At 38.9% G+C, this 19,989-nt stretch overlaps 1 protein-coding gene across 1 annotated transcript in view; it reads left to right on the top strand.

Moving 5' to 3' along the window:
• Positions 1 to 19,989, top strand: part of LOC140695078 (trafficking protein particle complex subunit 9-like) — a 72,870-nt gene that overhangs the window by 39,709 nt on the left and 13,172 nt on the right. Inside the window, exon 5 of the mRNA XM_072958004.1 lies at positions 11,551 to 11,677. The gene's annotated coding sequence lies outside the window, so the exon portion shown is untranslated. The remainder of the gene's footprint in view (positions 1 to 11,550; positions 11,678 to 19,989) is intronic.

Below are 19,989 nucleotides of genomic sequence, written 5' to 3'. Positions count from 1 at the left end.
GCCCACCCTGTGTTACATCCTCAAAAGCAAGGGCTGCGCGCTCCGCTTCCTCTGTGTCTTCATTAGTGCTTGTTACACATTTTTTTTATTATAACCTATTGTAGTAAGTGTGAAGCGGTTTCTCCTAGTGGTTTTGACTTGATTTCTTTTACAGCTAATGATATTGAACATCGTTTGATTGTGCTTATTGGCCATTTGTATATTTTCTTTGAAAAATACATTTTCAGATACTTTATACAAATTTTAATTGAGTTCTCTTTTTCTTGTTGAGTTGTAGGAGTTTTTTCTTTTATTTGAAGATACAAATACTTAATCAGATAAATAATTTGAAAAAATTTTCTCCTCTCTGATGTTTTTTCACCTTCTGGATGGTGTCCTTTGAAGCAAATTTTTAACATTTGATGAACTCCAATTTATCACTGTTTTCTTTGTTCCTTGAGCTTTTGGGGTAATATTTAAAATCTGAGGTATTTTATTTAAACTTTTATATAAAAAATAACTTAATTCTTAAGACCGTTCTAGGAGATGGGTGCTGTGGCTGTCCCCAGTCTATGGATAGGAGACTGAGGTGCAGAAAATTTCACTGAAATATCAGTGTCACAGCTACCCAGTGCTGTGGGATTTCAGACCCTCATGTTTGTCCCCAGCATTTGTGATCTTCACCACCATGCTCCACTACTGCCTGGAATCATTAATGAAAAAGTTTTCCTTTTTTGATTTCTTGATTGTTTGTTTTCTCATTGGGGAACTCACCTCTTCATTTTCCTTGCAGAGATCTGTGTAGGTTTATTTTAGATCTCATGTACTTATTTATTACACAGGCTCCAGTGATGATTGTGCCTAGTTGATCTAATCAATTCATACTCAAGTCTTTCCTGCTCATGACACTAAAAAGAGAGTCATGATTTACATAATGCTCAAAGAAGAATGTACTTGAGTGATTTTATTTTTCTAACCAATCAAACAAATCAAATAAAAACCCGGTGTTGGAACAGATTATAAGCCCTGCAGAATAGGGTCACTGTCTTCCTTGTGTTTCATTTGATTTGTCACAGTGTCTGGATAGTGCCTTGCTGTCCAGCAGTTTTGTGAGTATACGGTGCTCGTGAATCATTGTAAGGAAAGAATTTTGACAACAGACTGTGTTGTTCATTTCACAAGGGAAAAGATCATATAGAAATACTGCTCAGATTTATTTTAAAATTAAGCTTGGTGTTTTGAGAAGGGTTCAAGAAACCATACAAAAATCTTTTTCACTAATTTTAAATCTATCTTAGACACATTATGCATACATAGCAGAGTAACTTATCAACTAGTTTTGACAAGAGGAGTGTATTATTGATTATCTATTTTAGTTGAAATATTCTACCTGGGATAAAGTAATCAGTGCCCATAAATGAACAAATATGTTTGTATTTCTATGCAACATGGGGGCAGACTTCATATGTTTTTATATAATATATATGACTGTGTGTTTTAATCTGTCTGTCAGTGTTTTTATAGTTTTTCATCAATGTTGTAACTTTAGAATTCTTCTATGGAAATCACCCCCAATTCTAGTGCAGTTTGTACTGTGTATCCTGTCTTATGCATGGGATTCCACTGTCCCCTCACTGAGGAATTTCCTCTCCTATTGAGTTAGTAGCAGAGTTAAAGGAACTGTGATTTCTAGGCCTTTGCTCTCCATGTGTTTGCAGTTGGCTGTCAATCAAGATTTTCTCTTTCTTGAGTTTTCATTGTTCAATTAGAATTTTGGAAATAACAATTAATATGTTGCAACACTCTCCCTAGAAACTTGATGTGTTTGTGCTTTTCAGTTTCCAATTTACAAAAAATGTAAATGCACTCTTGTTTTTAAATAGTCCTTTTTCACTAGATATTTGTTTACTTCTTTATAGTCAAAATATTTTTTTCCCAATGAATGAATAGGTTTGCATGTTTTAAAAGATACCTTACTTTTTAAATTTCTTATTCTAACAGGTATATTCGTTGTACAGAATTTAGAAAATAAGGATAAACACAATTATAACTTAAAAATGGCCTCTAATCTCACCTGGAGATACAGTTGTAAGGTTTGAAATTGAGAATTACAAGTCCTCTCAAACTGTTCTTCTATTTCAAGTACGGTTTGGTTACTGAGATCCTCGAATTCCCATATGAATTGTAGCAGCAGATAGTCAGTTTCTGCAGAGGAACTCACTGGGATTGTGATCGAGTCCACGTTGAATATATGGATCGCTCTGGGGAGCACTGCCATCCCAAGAATGCTGTCATTTGATTCAGGAATGTGCGTGGTGTGTCTGTCCAGGTATTTAGGTATTCTTTAATTTTTTTCAGCATTGCATAGAGTTTACATTGGATTATTTTACTATATATTTTGCCTTTATACTGAGGACAAGTGTGCAAGGTACCGGGATCAGAAGTGTATTGGAGCTCCGCAGCTTGCTGCCACCATGGACGCTGTGCTCTTGCTTCGCCCACTGTACAATGTTGCACAAAATAGGACCTAAGTAACTCTCTCTTGAAAGAATGATTATATGATTGCTGGATGATGCTTGAGAGTCCTTGTGATGATGTCTTTTTCCCAGAATTTCCCCTCTTCTTTACTATGCCCTTTCCCTTCCTTTCCTCCAGCCTGTGTTTCAGCCTGCCTGTGGCATTGATTTTCCTTGTCTGTGGACTCTTCCTTTCACTAGTTCGTGATAATGTTACATGTGAGATGTGGAAACTTGCTAGATGTCAAGAAAGAGGAAATCCATTGCATTCTAGTTTTTTTAGAGTGTGCTATTGTATTATCGATTGAAATGAAATCAGGCTGACCCATTGAGCCATCCCCTGAGCTCTTTTTGCCTTCCTACAGGTGATACTGCTCTCGTTGCTGCATGTGCCCTTCCCCCAGACTTGGTTTTGGGGTTGAGTAAGTCACCGTCACTGGAGCCCTCTCTTTAAATGATGAAGAGAACATTTGCTCTTTCTCCCTGTTTGGGGACTTGGATGAGATGAGGCAACAGATAAAGAATGGAGCCCCACCTCATTCTGACCCCCGCTCTTTCCGTTCCTTTCTCCAGGGGAAGAGTACAATTCAAAAATATAAAGATTGTGAACTAATGAGATAGACAAGACAACCGATCATTTATTAAATACCCTTTCATGCCAGAAACAAATGTATTATACACACAAAAAGCACATAAAATACGGTAGTACTGTGGTTACAAACGTGGGTCCGAGTTCGAGTCCTGGTCTGGAGTGACAAGTCCTGTGAGATGGAGAATTGGTAGGTCGGCTTAGCCTCTCTTGGACTTGTTTTCTGTCCTGCAGAGATGGGGCTCGCTAGGCGTCCCTCCCCCGTAGAGGTGCTGAGGGGTGTAAAAGACACGTGTAGGCAGACCGAGCACAGCTGCTCTTTCCTCGTAAGTGCAGGATAGCATCGCTTTTGCGGTGATGGCTTTATGACTGCACCCTGTAGACTCTCAGTGCTCCAAAGGGATGCCTTGCAGATTGGAGATGGGATTCTCACTTCTGTATATACCCAAGGATTGTGTTATTGGGCCTTGCTAATTTGACTCTATTCTTTAGAAAGTACATAATGTAGATATATTTTTCAAACATGCATGATTTTTTCTTTTATTATTTAGAGTTCTACCCTCTCATCTCTTGGTGTGACTTTTCATGGAATCCAGGAAACAGTCCTAAGCAACCTGCCTCTTCACACTTCTCCGTGGTGGTTTCCTTCCCTGACTAGAAGAGGGTTTTGCATAGGTAATTTTGATTGCTCCCCTTCTCTTGGAGACTCTCTGTTTTTCTGCCCATCTCTCACCTGTCCATCTGTCCATTTCTCTACCCACTCATTCTTCTGACTTGTTTCAATAAGCATTTCAGGCAGCTTACAGAAGAACAGGTACCAAATAAACAGGTGAGAAAATGGGGCCAAGTTCATACAGTGAGGCTAGGAGTTGAGCCTGTGTGAGAGTTGCCAGCGTGAGACACACGCCTCTGCCTTGTGACTTATAAGATAGACAACATCAATGTGCCTGAAGCTCCCAGCAGACACAGGGAAACAGGGTTTGTGGGAGATGCTCATTGGCTGTGAAATAAATAAGTGGCTTAGTAGAAGCCCAGCCTTTCCAAGTACTAAGGCTTAGGAGAATATTTTAGTGTCTTCCAAAATCAGATTATTGCATCTTTTCTTTTTCAGAGTTTTATGTATAGTTGGTTTACATTCTATACCTGGAAATTTCTCCAAAACTTCTGCCCACGTGAGTCCCATGACTCGGGAATGGGGTGGTTCTGCTCATTGACGGGTGTTGGCCAGAAACGGAAAATGACAGCCTCAAAGGAGCCTGGGATTTATCAGTTATGTTTTGTCAGTGCTGTAGATTTCAGAAAATGCTTTCACCTTTTCTTTCCATCTGAGGCAGCAGCGCGCTCTCTTACCAGCATCAGGAGCTCAGGGCCACGGGATGGTGGGGGCTGACTGCACTGCCGTCAAGACAGCTGAGCTAGTCACTGCAGGTGTGGTTCTTTTACATACTGCAGTTCATGCTCTTTACTAGAATGTTTCAACAGGGAGTTAATTAACTGAGTTAATTAACATTTTATAAATATGATGCTTTGTTGAAAAGACAGTCATAGGCAGAATATAAGTTGTGATCACTTTAAAAATGGTTTCATTACTGAAGTTTCAGTAGGAAAGATCCAGTTTATCTTATTTCCGCCTCTCTTTAAAAGTAACAAAGAAACAAGACAGAAAAAGCAGAGGATGATTTCTGTTCTTCCTCTCGGCTTGCAGGTGCCCTCACCTCCAGTGGCATCCATCCAGACACCAGCACTGACACTGGCCGTGCTCAGAACTGCCTCAGCCCTGAAGACACATCTGACAAATGGAAGGGGGCCGCGCCCTGTTACAGCAGGTGCTCTCACTTTGTGGGTCCTTATGTAACTGCGCGGTGTTATTCAGGATCGCCCTTTCTACACTTTGTGACGCTGCTGCGGTGTCTCCTAGTTATTTGTTTCTGTAAGTACTCGTGTAATTTTCCAATGTGTGGTACTAGACATCTAAAAATGCATTTTTCAGATGAAAAATAGTGTGTATTTAATATAAATGTATGAAAAAAGGGTCAAATGGATCTATCCTGGTGCCAGTACTCAGAGATAATAATTAACACATTAACATCTATTTTCTGTTCTTTTCATCAGTGTGTATTACCTCTGTCATAAAAACCAGCGAGCAATGTGTGCCTGTATACTGTGTGGAGACCTCCATTTTCCATTCGGCTTATTACACATTTTTCTACAATATTCTATCTCCCCTGGCATGATTTTTAATGACTAGTATAGCATTCTGTCTTGTGGAGTCCTCGTCCATTTTACTTTGGACTTAAATAAACTTTTAAATTCCAAGTATACTTAACTGAAATTCTGAAAAGAGATCTGTTGTGGTACCGAAAGTCCCCTACATCCCTTCCCCTTTTTTCCTGAGAGTAAAAACTGCTGACAATGTGGAGTATATATTTCATGACCTTTATGCCTATGTCATATAAATAAACACATACATACACGTATATGAGAAATCTATGTCTATGTGTGTGTATATATGCTTTATTGAAAAATAAGGCCATACTATATGTTTTCTGCAGCTCGGTTTATTCACTCAGGTATATATCACAGACGTCCTCTCTCTCCAGACTCACCCGGTCCTTTCAGATAGAGTAGAGGGTTTTCCTGATATGCAGGTTTGGTCTCTTGTGTAAGGACACCTTTCGTGGGAGCGTACTGTGGACAAGGCCTTGGACCACGCCGAAACACCGGAACTTTAGTGCCCACAGCTCACCGTGATTTACCGCATCATTGTCTTGATGGTGGACACTTAAGTTTTCTCCATTTTCCACTGTCAGAAAGGGTGTTTGACTGGCATACTTCTTATACAAACATTCCTGTGATCTTGTATGAGTATTATTTTCGTTAAGTTTTCTGGAAATTTAGTCCTTGGATGTGACAACTACATAAATCACAGGCTCCTTTCAAGTGAATCTAGAAATTCCTTCTCCTGTGGGGCATGAAAAGATGTAGAATAACTTATGTAACCAATTCTCTATCGCTGGATATGATTTCACTTCAGCTTTTCTTCTCACCATTGTAAACAGTGCTGTGTAAATGCTCTGATAAGTACATCTTTTTGAACTGAATTTTTCTAAATGAAACGATTCCAAAATGTGGAGTTCAGCCTGTGTGTACACACGTTTTTCAGAGTTTACATATCCATTGACATGTCATCCTCCAAAAGATCGCTCACAGTTTGTTCTCTCAAAGATGGACACTAGCTAGAATATCTTTTAAAAATATGTGCCAATATGATGAGCAAAAGTACTTTTTCATTGTTTTAATTTGCACTTGATGACCAGTGAGGTATTGAGCATTTTTCACTCATTAGCCATCTGACTTTTAAAAAGTGAATGATCTCTTTTGTCCTTTGCACACATTTAAGTGAGGCAGCTTCTTGTTGCTTTGTGACAGCTCTATGTATATTATGAACATTAACCCCTTGTCTTCATCAACATGTATCAGAGAGCTTTTCCTTGTCATATTTTGCCTTTCATTTTGTTCAGTAGGTTCATTTTTGTTGTGGCCCAAAATAATCTTAAGATTGTAAATGTCTTCTTTTTGGGTTTTATTCCTGATATTATTCTTAGAAATACTTTCTTATAATGGTATAAATTTCTTCTGTAGGTTTTTTTAATCTCTAAGATGGAGATGATGATGGTACTTGTTATAGTGAAGAGAAGTTGAATTAATATGAGCAAAGAATTATATTCGCTGTTATTAGTACTTTCTAATATTCACATCACATTCTGTAATTTTTCTTGCGGTCATTATGACTGGAATAGAATTTGTTTTTTCCAGGGGATTCTCTGATTGTCCCAAGACAATTATTGAATTCCTACTTTGCTTTTTAACTTGAAATCCCACCTGTAAAGAATACTTATGTACACTAGAGTCTCTTTTTGAGCTCATGGTTTATTTTTATCAATCTTACTTTCTTACACTAGCACTATATCTTACATATTGTAAACATTTATTTAATATCTGACAGTGCGATTTTTTGATTCTCTTTTCGATCCCAAATTTTCTTGGTTAGTATTATGACTTTATTATTCCTGAAGAATTCTAATATAATTTTTCAAGTTAAAAAAAAAAAGAAGTGCTGTCGTGGGATTTTTTAGTACTTTTGAATTATCTTTAGGAGAACGTACATTTTTACAAAACTGCTTTCCTCCATACAAAATGTTGATGTCTCTACTTTCACACCTCTTACTTTACCCCACAGTACAGTCCTGTACTTCCACCATGTACAACATGGGCATTATTTTTGAGTTTATTCCAGATTATTGTTGATGTTTTTGTTAATTATTTAAGTCAGAATTTTTTGCTATTGTATATTTTAACTGTTAAAACTGACACCTAGGAAGGCAGATTCGGTTTGTAAATACTCACTTTGTAACTTCTCATTTAAAATTGTAAGTATTAAGTACTTGTTACAGAATCCTTTCTTTTCTGTTTTTAAAAATTTGTTTCCAAGATTCTCAAAATGGTCATAGCAAAGTAGTATAGGTGGGGACAGAGATGGAGAGAGGTAGTGTGGCTCATGTACAAACTGTGAGCACTTTCATGGCTGCGTTTACGCTGGAAAAGCCGCTGAAGAGTCCAGGATAAAACGGGTGGCTTTGTATGCAGTTGAAAGCCAGCTTTCTTGCCTGGTGAAGCCTGGTGGGCGTGACAGGTAGATGATCAAGGTCGAATGGAGGTTATTGGCTGCACAGAGCGCTGTGTCTGAGAACTGGAGAATATCGCCATGGGAAATGCTTGGTGCCAGGAACAAAGCAGAGGAGCTGGGGACCCTGTGTGTTAAGGAATTTCCAGCCCTCGGAGTGGGAAGATCAGACTCTGCATTCAGATCTGAGTTTGAATTCATCTTCTTTAGTTTACTTGTCCTCTGACTTTGGTCAAGCTATATACCCTCTTTCACTTCCTGTTTTCTTATCTCTCAAAATAGGAGAATTACAGCCTGCTGCTAGATTGTTTGATCAGGTTAAGTAATTAGTGTCTATAAGATGCCACGTACAGTCACAAGCTCAGTGAGAAATGGGCTGTCACCTGTTCTTCTGCAACTCAGTGCTTGACAAGACATGTGGGAAAGCCAGTCCCTAATTTGTGTGTGATGCAAGTAGGAACAAAATTAATGTCTTGCCTTTCCCTAGCAGTATACTTACAGCTTTGCTTCATTTACTTCTTTCCTCCTTTCCTTTCCCCTTTCCCATCCTCCACCAAAAGATCCTGAGACTCTCTCAGAATAGTAGATTCAAATTACTTTAAAGGTTGGCTCATCCTCATGAAATGATAGTAACATAAAAAAAATCTGTGCACATCCCACAATACATTGTATTTGATTTACACACACACGTGTGCACACATACACACACACAATCAGGCTACCTTCCACTTGCAGAGGGATAAGGACCACTTTTTCTGAGTTTTCACTCACTGAGCTTGAGAACAATGTCTCTTACACAGACTTTCACCAGGCTTCGTGCATGGTGTTTTTAATTGAATTTCGGCTTTGTGGCCATAGATATAGTCTCCTAATAGAAGAGAGAAAGTGGAGACATAGACATTCCGCTGAGATATTGGTGTCATCATATTTTAGTTGGAAAGGACTTAAGACAGCATAGAGTCGTAATATTATATGGGTGAGAATCCATGATGTTGTAACTTGGACAAGAACATGGACCTTCTGCCGTCTTGTCCACAAAGGTGAAGAGGCAACTGGGCAGGGGATGGTAGGGATCCTTCTTGCTTGAGTTCCATGTTCTTGCTAGTTTTCATTGCTCAGTTGCCTTTAGTTTATGTCCATGAGGCCTCTCATGGGAAGGTCACTCTGTCCTGATAGATTGAGTTTCTTATCAGCAAAAAGCTCTGGACCCACTCATATTTCCCAGAGTTTTCTGCTGACCTGCTGACACTTTATATAATTGAGACCTAAGAAACTACTGAATATAAAATCCTTATTGTTATTGTTTGCCCTCGAGTTCCATAGGAAGGGGTGCTGTCTCAGGCTGTCTAAAGCCAGATCTGAACAAAGATAGGGTGACAGGCTGTGCTGCTGGTCCTCCACAGTTGAAGGGGATTTCCAACTTAGCTTTATATTCAAGGCAGATGAGTTCAAATCTTGCCTTTACCAGTTATTATCTTTGTGAATTTGGGGAGAAACTGTACTTTTTTGTGTCCAAATTTGTTTATCTGTAAGTAAGTTCAGTATTTATTTTAAGGTTTCTGTTTTAGAATTGAATGAGCTAATACTCTCATTTATACCTAAAATAGTGATCTCATGGTTCTATGCTGGTGCCTTGGTAGTTGATTACTAAGGGACTCCGCAGTGAGATTGGGGGTGGGGGACCCTGGATAATAGAGCTTATATTCCAGGATATGCTTGTAAAAGACTGGATGTGCAGTGGATTTTTAGTAAATGTCTACTCCTTTCCTAATCTGCATTGATTGTGTATATATCTTTATACTAATATATGAACAATTTTTATTGCAATTTAAATATCTTTGTAGTATTTACAATATCTAGTTATAAAAATACGTGAAATAAAAAGATTTGAATTTATTTTCTTTTCAATAAGCAAAACAAAATAAAATAGAAAAGAAAAAAGTTTTGAAGGAGTAGAAATAATTTTATTTCTGTGGAATCAATTCCTTGTAATAGGTTTTTTGTTCATGTTGTTAAAAAGCATATAAAATTGATAGGTGGTGAAATACTGGAAATGAGGAAACAGTGGAGACATACTACCTCTAAGGCAGTCAATTTGTTACCAAGTCCAAACTCGTTCTGCTTGCTGCATGACAGGCCGATTAATCGGGAGATGAGATGTTGGAGTAAGGAAAAGAGACTTTATTTGTAAAGCTGGCAGACCCAGAAAATGGCATATTGTTATCCAGTAGAACTCTCTTCCCCAGGGCAGAATTCAGTCTCCTTTTATACTAAAAAGTGGCGGGGATGTGGCTGGTTGTTGCAAACTTCTTGCTGTATGAATTGTTTGTCCTTGAAATCCTTTGTTCCTGCAGCTGTCCATGTGGGTCAAATTATGGTGCCCCTGTAAAACCTCCAAAAAAAAGAAAGGTTATTCACTATTTTACAACTTGCCATCTATACATAAGTGTAGAAGAGCAAATATCCTTAAAGATCAGAGCCCGGAGAATAGACCCTCCTGGATATTTCAGGCTAAAGGCAACTTTCTTTTACAAAAGGTGCAGAGATAGCAAGTCTGAGCCTAGAAAACAAGGTACAGGATTAAAGCCAAATGAACACATCTAACATGGAGTGAAATTTGTTCTTTCTATTACAATTTCTTTTTCTCCCTCATAAATAATTTTAGTAAGAAACATGAGCAATTTTTTTATTTTTGCTTCTTAATAAAGGACTACAACTACAATTTAGTGAGCAGGGATGCTGTGCGTGCCTTGGTGTCACAGCAAACTCTTGTTGGTGGTGCAACATGCCTGATGCCCCATGAATGTTGGTGAGGGTCCCCCTAACCAGGGGCTCTATTCAGGAACCACCATATGCGCGTTGACCTCTGGCACCTCTTTTTCAGCTGCAGGAAATTTTTTCAGATTCTATGATAGAAAAATCACTCCAGCTAGGGATAATCAGGGAATAAAGGAAGAGGAAAAGGGCTTGAAGTAGAGTAGAAGAGAAAGACAGAAGCTCAGGGAGCCTGGGGGCTTGGCAGCACTGCCTCGGGAGGGAGAGGAGCAGAGGTGTGGATGGGACCGGCTACGGAACCAGCTCCTGCAGCTTTCCCTGCACCCAAGCCACACAGCTTTTAATAGGGCCCAGGACTCTCTCCTGGCTGGATGTCACCCTGGGCAGAACCTTGAGAATCGAAGGTAAGGGGTGGGCAGCACTCACCTAGGGGGTCACTGAGGACTTTGGTCAAGTCCACATTGACTTTTCCAGTCAAGTGCCTTCACCTGTTCTTTATCTCAGGATCTGAGAAGCAGGAGCAAGGAACTCAGGGAGAGATCCAGGAAGATATCTGACTGTGTTAAGAGACGACAGTCACAGTGACACTGGGAGCGAAGACACTTGCAGCAAAGTAAAATAACTTCACAACTATTGCATCAGAGCTGCATGTGTGACAGAGCCTAAGCCTGTCTCAGAGTGCAGGGGACAAGCGGAATGGAATGGTAAAATTAACACTGACAATTGAAATTTTGTTAAATAGCCTGCTACTTTTAATTTTATCACTTCAATGTATGCAGGTGTATTTCTATGAGCATTTATAGGTTCACACAACCCCACCAGCCCCTCTTGCCCCCATGGGGGATGGGATTTCTCAAGCACAGTGCCCCTCCTGCTTGCTTGGGCCACGCTGCGGGTCCTCACCTGGGGCCAGACTGCTACAGTACACTGAGTCCCCGAGGCACGGCCTGGGATACATGACAGGAACAACTGTGCTCTTGGCTGAGGGCCTCCATTTCCCCCTGCAGTGTAAGAATGCCGGTGACTCAGTTAGAAGCATGCATCCAAGCCGTCCTTCCGTGTCATCACCATCTAGAAGCGGTGCCTGAATCTTCTGAATTTCTGCAGAATGTGGTTTACAATCACCTTGAACAAGTGAGTGTGTGTCCTCTTTCAAGTGGAGGAGTTACTGCCGTTTTCCTGGAACTTACTCATCACTAGTCCATCTGATTTTTCTGTGCTAGGATTCAGTATGGCCTGCTAATAACTCTGCAGTCAGATCTAGAAACCCTGATGAAGAGGATTATTTATTTTCTTTCTTTATATGATAGTATTTTACTTTCAAATTTCTGAGTTTTCAGTTCTTGGAGGAATTTTTTCGGGGGTTGGAGAAACAACTTTGCTCTTACCATCTTTGTGACCTGTTGCTATATGCGTCTCACCTGTCTTCTGTCACTTGTGAGGCGGTTCTATTTTTGACCCTGTCCGGGTTGTTCATATTTTAAAACATAAAATCTGTAAAAGTACAGTCCCTTTTACTCCGAAGACATTCCACAAATACTCCTTTAATCTGGGTATGGTTTTAAGAAGACACAATAATTAGAATATATACTTGCAGGTTGCCAGTGCAAAATCCCCAAATTAATAGTCAAGCTCAACATCTAAAATCTTTCTAATCTACCATGGATTTGTATGGATAAGTGAAGTAGTTTGCTAAGAACTCAATCCTCCCAAGCTGATGCTCTGCCAGATGGTGGAGCCGAGGGACGAGGGTGTGTCCTGCCCTTCCTGAGCTGACAGTTTCATGGCAAAGACCTTCACCAGGTGAAGAAATTGAAGTTTCTTCTAAGAACAGTGGGTCTGAAATGAGTCCAAAAGAGTGGGAGAGACACAATCACATTTGTCTCAAGTAGGGGAGAGTGGCTGTGGGGCCACTTGGGAGACTCATGAGTCCAGGTGGGCAGTGTTGTTGGCTTCCACTTGAGCGGTGGGACGGTCAGTGGGTAAAAGCGAACAGATTGAAGGCATGTTTAGATGGTAAAGAGGAAAGGATCAATGATTTCTGTGAAGGTAGCATGGAGTAAGGCCCAGGTTTCTGGGTGGATTAATGAGTTAAATAATGGTCCTGCTGTGTTCTGAGGAGGGAAAGCAGCAGAGGGAGTTCTGGGGGAAAACTGATGAGTTCAGCTGTGGGTAAAGTGAAAGGCTGTTAGATGTGTGGTCTGGGAGCTCTGGTGAGAGCCAGTAGTGAGTAGGGGGCGGGGAGAGAGACTTTCAAATCATTTTGTCTTGTGAAAATACATACAAGAATGAGTAATGACACAACCCCTGTATATTCTGGATTTAAAACCCAGTAACATTTTGCTATATTGACTGCAGGGGTTCTTAATTTTTTAATAGAAATAAAATAAATAGAAACAAAATAGTGGAGTTAATGAATATCTTAGAGTTGATGTGTGTCCTTGTATGTATTTTCATACCTCATCTGTTTATAACCATAATCTACAAAAAGTTAACTTGCTTAGCATTAGAGTTAAACAGAGGGACGTGACACACTCTGTTGGTGGTTGAAGGTGATTTCTTGGGCAAATTATGTAGCCTCTCTGTGCCTTAGTTGCATCTTCTGTGACTGCCCCCGTGCCCTCATCACAGCTGATTTCCTAGACTAGATGTTGGGAGGGAGGCTGCTGAAGGGAGTAAGAGGTGGCAACTGCTAGGGTCACTGAAGAGAGAGACAAAAACAGATTAAAGCCGAGAAACTGAGTGCTAATACCCTCAAAGGAGAAAGAATCCCTTAGTTTTTTGAGCCACTTAGCCTAAGAGAAAGAAAATCATGTGGATCCAAAGCTCCTGAGCATATGAGTATTGTGGGTGGGAGGGTTTCATCAGAAAAGGGTTGAGAAAAGGCCTTTTGGTTTCCCTTTACGTTTCCAGTAAGGATGAGGTGCAGAAGAAAAACCACCCGTTTCACAGTTGAAGGTGCTGTTTTGTGCGAAACTGACCGAAGGTTGGAAACCATTCATCAGTGGTGCTGGCAAAAGAAGAGACTTCTGGATTGGGTGGGGCACTTGCTGTGACTTCCAGGTGACCTGCTGGCTGGGGGCTGTGAGGCGGGCAGTAGGTTTGCAGTGTGACCTGGGTATAATCCCTGGCATTGAGGCTGCTGATCTGACTAGCAGAGCTGGGCAGACACCGTCCTAACGGGGCTGCTCGGGATGAGGCCTGGGACACCTGCCATGCTGAGGGCGAGAGGAGAGCTCCCCTGAGGTTGTGTCCCTGTGAAGATTAGAAACGTCCTCCTGCAGGGGAGGAAGAGCCTCTGAGCAGCGGGCCGGATGCACAGGCAAGACCAGCCTGAGCACGGAGATTTCAGGAAGCCGGAATTCATACAGGCCCGAACAGCCTTGTTCCTGAGAAACTGGAGGGAAAAGATGCTGCAAATGCAGGCTAAGTTCAGACACTATTGTGTGTCATGAGTGATAGGAAAAGACTGTTCAGGCAGCCACGAGAGAACCCTGTGGTTGTCCCAGTTGGGCGTCACACAGGAGGGAGGAGCAGAGTTATATACTTTGCCACTTATTAGCTGTGTGACTTTGAGCAATATCACCCCACTTCTCTCTATATATATCTACATCTGTAAAGAGACACAGTGACAAGCTCGTGTCATCAGAATGCTTTGTTTAGCTCTGATCCCCTTTGTCCAGTCCTGTCAGTGCTGCCCTGCAAGGTTCTGCAGCGGCTGCTCTTGCCCTGTGATGGGAGGGCATAAAAGGGCATTGTAGCACCCGAGGGCAGAAAGGGGTTGCTTTAAAAGCAGACATGTAGCCTCCTGCAGATGCAGACCTGCAGGCAGTTTGGTTCATGGTCGTGGAGAGGACTTTGGAGGCCTTAGCGTCGTCTTGAGACTTGTTTTCCCTTGGGGACCTGATTTGCCTTTGCAGATTAATGTTGAAGATTTGGGCTTCTGGCAAAGCTGTTTTCAGAGATGGGTATATACGTAAAATATCATATAAAATAAAATGATTTATTTAACGTGTGCGACTTTGCAGCTGTTGGGAAGAGCTGTGTTGGCCTGGTCTCCACGGTGGACACCAAGGGTCAGCAGAGCGTGCGGGAGGGAAGGCAGCCTGCAGTGCTTCTGCGGGGGGTTCTCCCCAGCATGGTGCTCTGCTGAGTTGACTCTTCTCTGAGTTTGGTTGCCAGAGGAGCAGACAGCAAAGTAATGAGTTCTGGAGGGATTGTATAATGACAGGAAGAAATAGGAACCTGGAGATTTTCTGGACTAAAACACGCTTTTGGTTCCTGATTCAGTGTGTTCCATTACAGAATTGATGAGTTGTGTCTATTCTGGGACTTCATTGAAATAAACGTTCACCCTAAATGTTAAGGGATTTGGTTTATTTGGCTGGAGGACTCGAGCCGGGATGACAGCCTCTCAGATCACTCTGAGGGACTGCTCCCAAGAGGTAGGGGAGGAGCTAGGATAAATAGAATCTTTACAACAAAGATCAGGTAATTGGAACAATAAAATATTGCTTGTTATCTAAAGAAAACCAGATATCTCAAGTTCAAGTATTTACTGCTTTTCTATGTATGGTGGGAAGCAAACATTTGGGTCATTGAATTCATTCCTTTGGCAAGCCCCTGGCTATCTAGGGCCAGTATCCTGTCCTTTCTTACTCTGAGTCTGCTCAGAGGGCACCACTGTGAGTGGCTGAGAGGCCGGGCTGTAGGCATGTACTCGCTGGGGTTTGGCAGCAGCCGCTGATGACTCGGATTCAGCATTCTTTGTTTACTGTCATGGTTGCAGTATTTTCATGCACATTGTAGTATTTTCATTCACAGTGTTCCCCCTTGGTCCTAAATTCGACCAATATTTTGAGAGAAATTTCATGACCAATTTTGTCCCACATTGCTAGGATGGCTCATTCCTAGTTCAGGTGAAGAATCTTCTGAGTTGCCATTCAAGGTGTTAGTTTTTTTTATCAGGCCCTGTTGATACTAAAAGTTCTCTGGATCACCTGTCTTACTACTCTATTATGATCCAGGAAGTGTTTAACCTTCTTTGCTCATTCCCATAACTAGAATCACACTATTATATTTATTTTATTCAGGGTTATAAATTTTATCTGTTTCTTCAAGATGTTTAGCCATCATCAATCTTGTGGGCCTAGTTACACATTGGGAAATGTAATAGACAACAATTTTATAAAATAGACAGGATATAAGTAATACAGCTAGTAACGTTAATAAAGTCACGAGTAAGAATTTAATAGTCGAGAAGTTGTATTTTTGGGTTAAAATTTTGCTTGTGTTTCTGAGTTTGATCCTATGAGAAAGTTCATATTTATGGTCAGGGTCAGAGCAGGTATTAATTGGCCAGTTGAAATCTCCCACCTTGTAAGATCAACAGTGGCCTAAACAGAACTATAATTTCTTTTTAGAATAATGTTTCTGAGGGCTACCTAGTTAGAGCCTTGGAGTAGGGAAACCCACCAAGGTAACACAGAAGTACTAGACATAGGTAATTTATCATAAACTTAACAATTGGAGTAGTTCATAATCAAAGGTTGGAGAAATTATCAAAGTAATTGGTATACAGTCCTGGTCCGGTGTCTTGGGTCAGCAGTCTAGCTCAGATGTCGTCTTCTTCTCATCCTGGTATGGAAGCTTTTTCTCCATTTGGGCATTGTTTTAAGGTGAGCAGCGCTCTATAAGCCAGTGCACTGCAGGGGCTGTTTCAGATAGGAAATGAATCCGAGACTCCGTTTCCTTCAGCTTTGGTGTGTATGGTCTAGTTAAGAGTATCTGAAAAAGGGTCTTTCCATTCAGGTTGGAGACAGTTCTTTAAGTCATGCCTGTTGCAGTATGTATAATCCCCTGGCTGCAGGTCATGGGGCATTGGAATTTTACCCAAGGATAGATTACTGAGCTTCAGAATCAAACCTAGAGTATTCTTTTCATAATTCAATTAAACTGTACAGCAGTGTGACATAACAGCAAGGAATGATCTGGGAAGTGTCTTAGTAAATATGGACCTCAATTAACAAAACTAGAATTTAATATCCACTAAAATATAATTTTTTTCTCTCTAAAGTTACCCTCAGTTTTCTCAAATATAGCCAAATCAAGATTAATTTCTTTACAAATTAAATCTGATTATTTGATCATATAGGCTTTTTAAATTGACTGTGTTGGAAGTTTTAATACGGAGTCTCAGGGTAGAATGTTAATAAGGTTTTCTAAGGCCAAGAAAGCCACGTCAAGGCTTTTCATGGATTTTTGCCTTACAGATTTAGGTAAATTCTTTTCTCTTTAAAATCCTTAAAATACCTTTATACTCCTATATCTCTTAGGAGATGATCTCCCTAATTTGTCTGATAGAGCCACTGGGGACCTAAGTATTTTTAGTCTTTTGAGGGATCAGATAGAGAGAAAAGATAACTGTTCCAAGTCTGTATACATAGTTATAATTTATCAAATTGCTGTGAACCATAACTAGCTTAAGGAGAAGAGATTCTTTATGTCTGGGAAACAGGTTAAAAGGCAGTAGTATTTCAAACAATATCAAAAATTATAACCATATTCAGCTGGTTAATCAGTCCCATGTAACTAATTCTTTTAATGAGAGTTTTCATTAGAACTTTAAAATGTCTTACCCAGTTTAGTTCAGTGCTGTAGTTTGAAATTTATTAGAAATCAGTAAATCTCCTTGAAGAGAAAGCATTTTGCAAAACCATCAGAAGAAAACAATTAACTGTCTATAAATGACAAAAGATTTAAAAGCATGGTTAAACACCGTTACACTATAATCAATAAAGAAACCTGTTCACTATACCCATAATTATCACTGGTAACATTTCAGATATACCAGAATTTTAGGGAGTCCATATAATTTCTACAATACCTATATTAATAATATTTCTCATTCAATATAACCTTAGAAGTTTTATGATTCATTTGACAATTCCATGTTATTTAAAATGCCAAATGAAACTTTATAGTTAAAAATCTCTCTTTGGGATGTTTCAGGGGCCTTCTGTAGCATCCCAAACTTAACTGGAGATTAAAAGAATTTTAATTAATTAAATTAATTTTTATTTAATTAATTAGAATTTTATATTTGGGGAGCTTTTTGAAAGATTTCAGAACACTTGATCAGATAAACATATAGATCACTGTAATGTAGTACTAATTCATTAACAAGAAAATATGTCAAATGTAAAGGCAGAACAGATCAGCTAAGTGGTATAAGAAGTTTTACAATCTGTTACTGAAGGTGGATTAATATTTTAAGAAAATTTTTTCCTCTTAACAGAGAGAAAACCAAATCTAATCTTGTTCCAGCTAACTTCTAAGATTCATTTACGTTGCCCAATTTGATTCTAAACTTAGCCAATTCTGACCACGTACAAAACTTTCCTCAGGGTTCCTTTTCCACAAGCCTTCCACAGCTTTCTATACTTATATTAGTGTGTCCCTTATTTTGTCTTCCATTCAGAGGTAACCAGCTTCAGGAGAAAGTCACTATTTTTCATTAACAAAGTATTATTCCATTCTTACATCTTCCTTTACGCATTTATATTACTTTCCTAGGATACTGAGATCATTCCCTTACTAATAGAGACTATTTCTGTGTGACACCAACCATTTATTAATATTTCTAAACACCTTTAGTTTCACTGTAAGAGGAAGTTAAATGTTAAGTAATTCATATTTCAATCTTATTTTATCTGAAAATGGCATAGATATTTAATAAAATCTTGTCATTTAACTTAATTTAGCACAACTCTAGAATTTAAAGATATCAAACATTTAGAGATTATTTTAAGCATACATTTTAAAAATATATTTTAAATATTTACCCAAAGCTCTCATCTCATTTGCATTTAATTTACTTAAAATTTTACCACAGCACATTACTCTTATTTTTTTTTTGACAAATCTGCAACAGATATAACAGGATCTTATTTGACTTTCATTAAACCTAGGTACAGTAAAGGTATTATAGTTAAGATGGATGATTTTAAAGATGTCTACATTTATTAGAACATACTTAAACTAAACAATATCAAATATTACCTTAATATTGAATATTTTCCAATTCACATGACACTGAAAGTCAATTTGTTAAGTTTTTATTTTAAAAATACTTAATTTTTAAGCTCTTATATTTTTACATCAATTAAGCAGAGCTCTTTGACTTCGAAATTTTTTTTTTTTAGCAGTAGAAATATCTCACTTCTATAATCTGTATGCAGGCTTATAAACAGACAAAAGCTAGAGATCTCATAGCTTCACTTTAAAACTTACTTATATTTATAATAATAGTTGGAGTAAGCTGAATTTGCTTGCTCAAATCACTAAGGCTTACTATTTATGAAACAGATAATTAAGATTTCCTCACAAAGTCTGAAGGACCCGTCAGAGTTCTGAGTTCTAAAATGCCAAAAATTTCATGGCCTCAAGTTTTATTTCGTTGAGCTAATTAGGCTCAGTCCTAGGTCACTGTTTGTTGTATTTATATTTCTGATCTGCAAGACAAAGACACTCTCTTCCAGGTCCCCAGATAAATGCTCTGTCACCCAGACCCAATTTTATCTCCTTAATTGGCATTTTTGTATCAGTGAGAAGAGCTGTAAACAAAGAATTCCATGTTTTAAAACTAAGGTTTTCTTTATTTTGTCTTCCAAAGCTTGCATAAGACATTTATTAAGGTCTCTTTTCCTTGAGTTATAAGTTAAACCCAGGGTAAACCTATATTTTTTTTTTTAGCTACTCAAATTACTTTTTAGATTTACGTTATATTGGACGTCTCAAGTAACTATATTGGTTTCCTTTAATTTGTTCAATTAATATTTTCAGAGGGATAGACATGTGCCCAGCCTTATAATACCAAGAAGGGGAAGCGTTTTTCCACTGAAACATATCTATCCCACAACATAAGCAAAAGGTTTATATAAAGACCATCTAAATATACCAATTTCACAAACTTTTATCTCAATTTTATTAAATCTTATACCTTTAATTTTTATATTTATTAAGTTTAATCAATAATTCTTATTTCTAGAAGGAGTGACAGAAACCTTTTTTTTGTGGGTGTACATTGTATATAATTTTATAGAAGTCTCTAGGATGCCCAAGTTTCAGCCAAAGAGCTTAGGCCCTTCTCGATTTTTAATTTCATTAATTGGTCTGTTGTCCCAATCCTTGATCAAGTATTTCAGTCTACATATAAATATATTTTAAACTGTGGTAAATAAAACGGACTTGTTTGAACTTTAATGTTGGGGGGGAGTAGGTGAACTCTTTGGCCCTTTTTTTTTAACTTTACGTAGTGTAGTATCAAAACCCTGTATGTAAATCCAAAAATGTCCATTTTATTGATCTCATTCAAAATAACCATATAAAAATATTTATCCTTTTGGGATAAGCCACTTATCTGTTTTTTTGACATTTTTACAATC

The sequence above is a fragment of the Vicugna pacos genome, unplaced genomic scaffold (assembly GCF_048564905.1).
Source record: "Vicugna pacos unplaced genomic scaffold, VicPac4 scaffold_131, whole genome shotgun sequence".
Classification (NCBI taxonomy): domain Eukaryota; kingdom Metazoa; phylum Chordata; class Mammalia; order Artiodactyla; family Camelidae; genus Vicugna; species Vicugna pacos.
The sequence above is the reverse complement of the archived record's forward strand: the minus strand, read 5'-3'. Positions and strand labels throughout refer to the sequence as shown.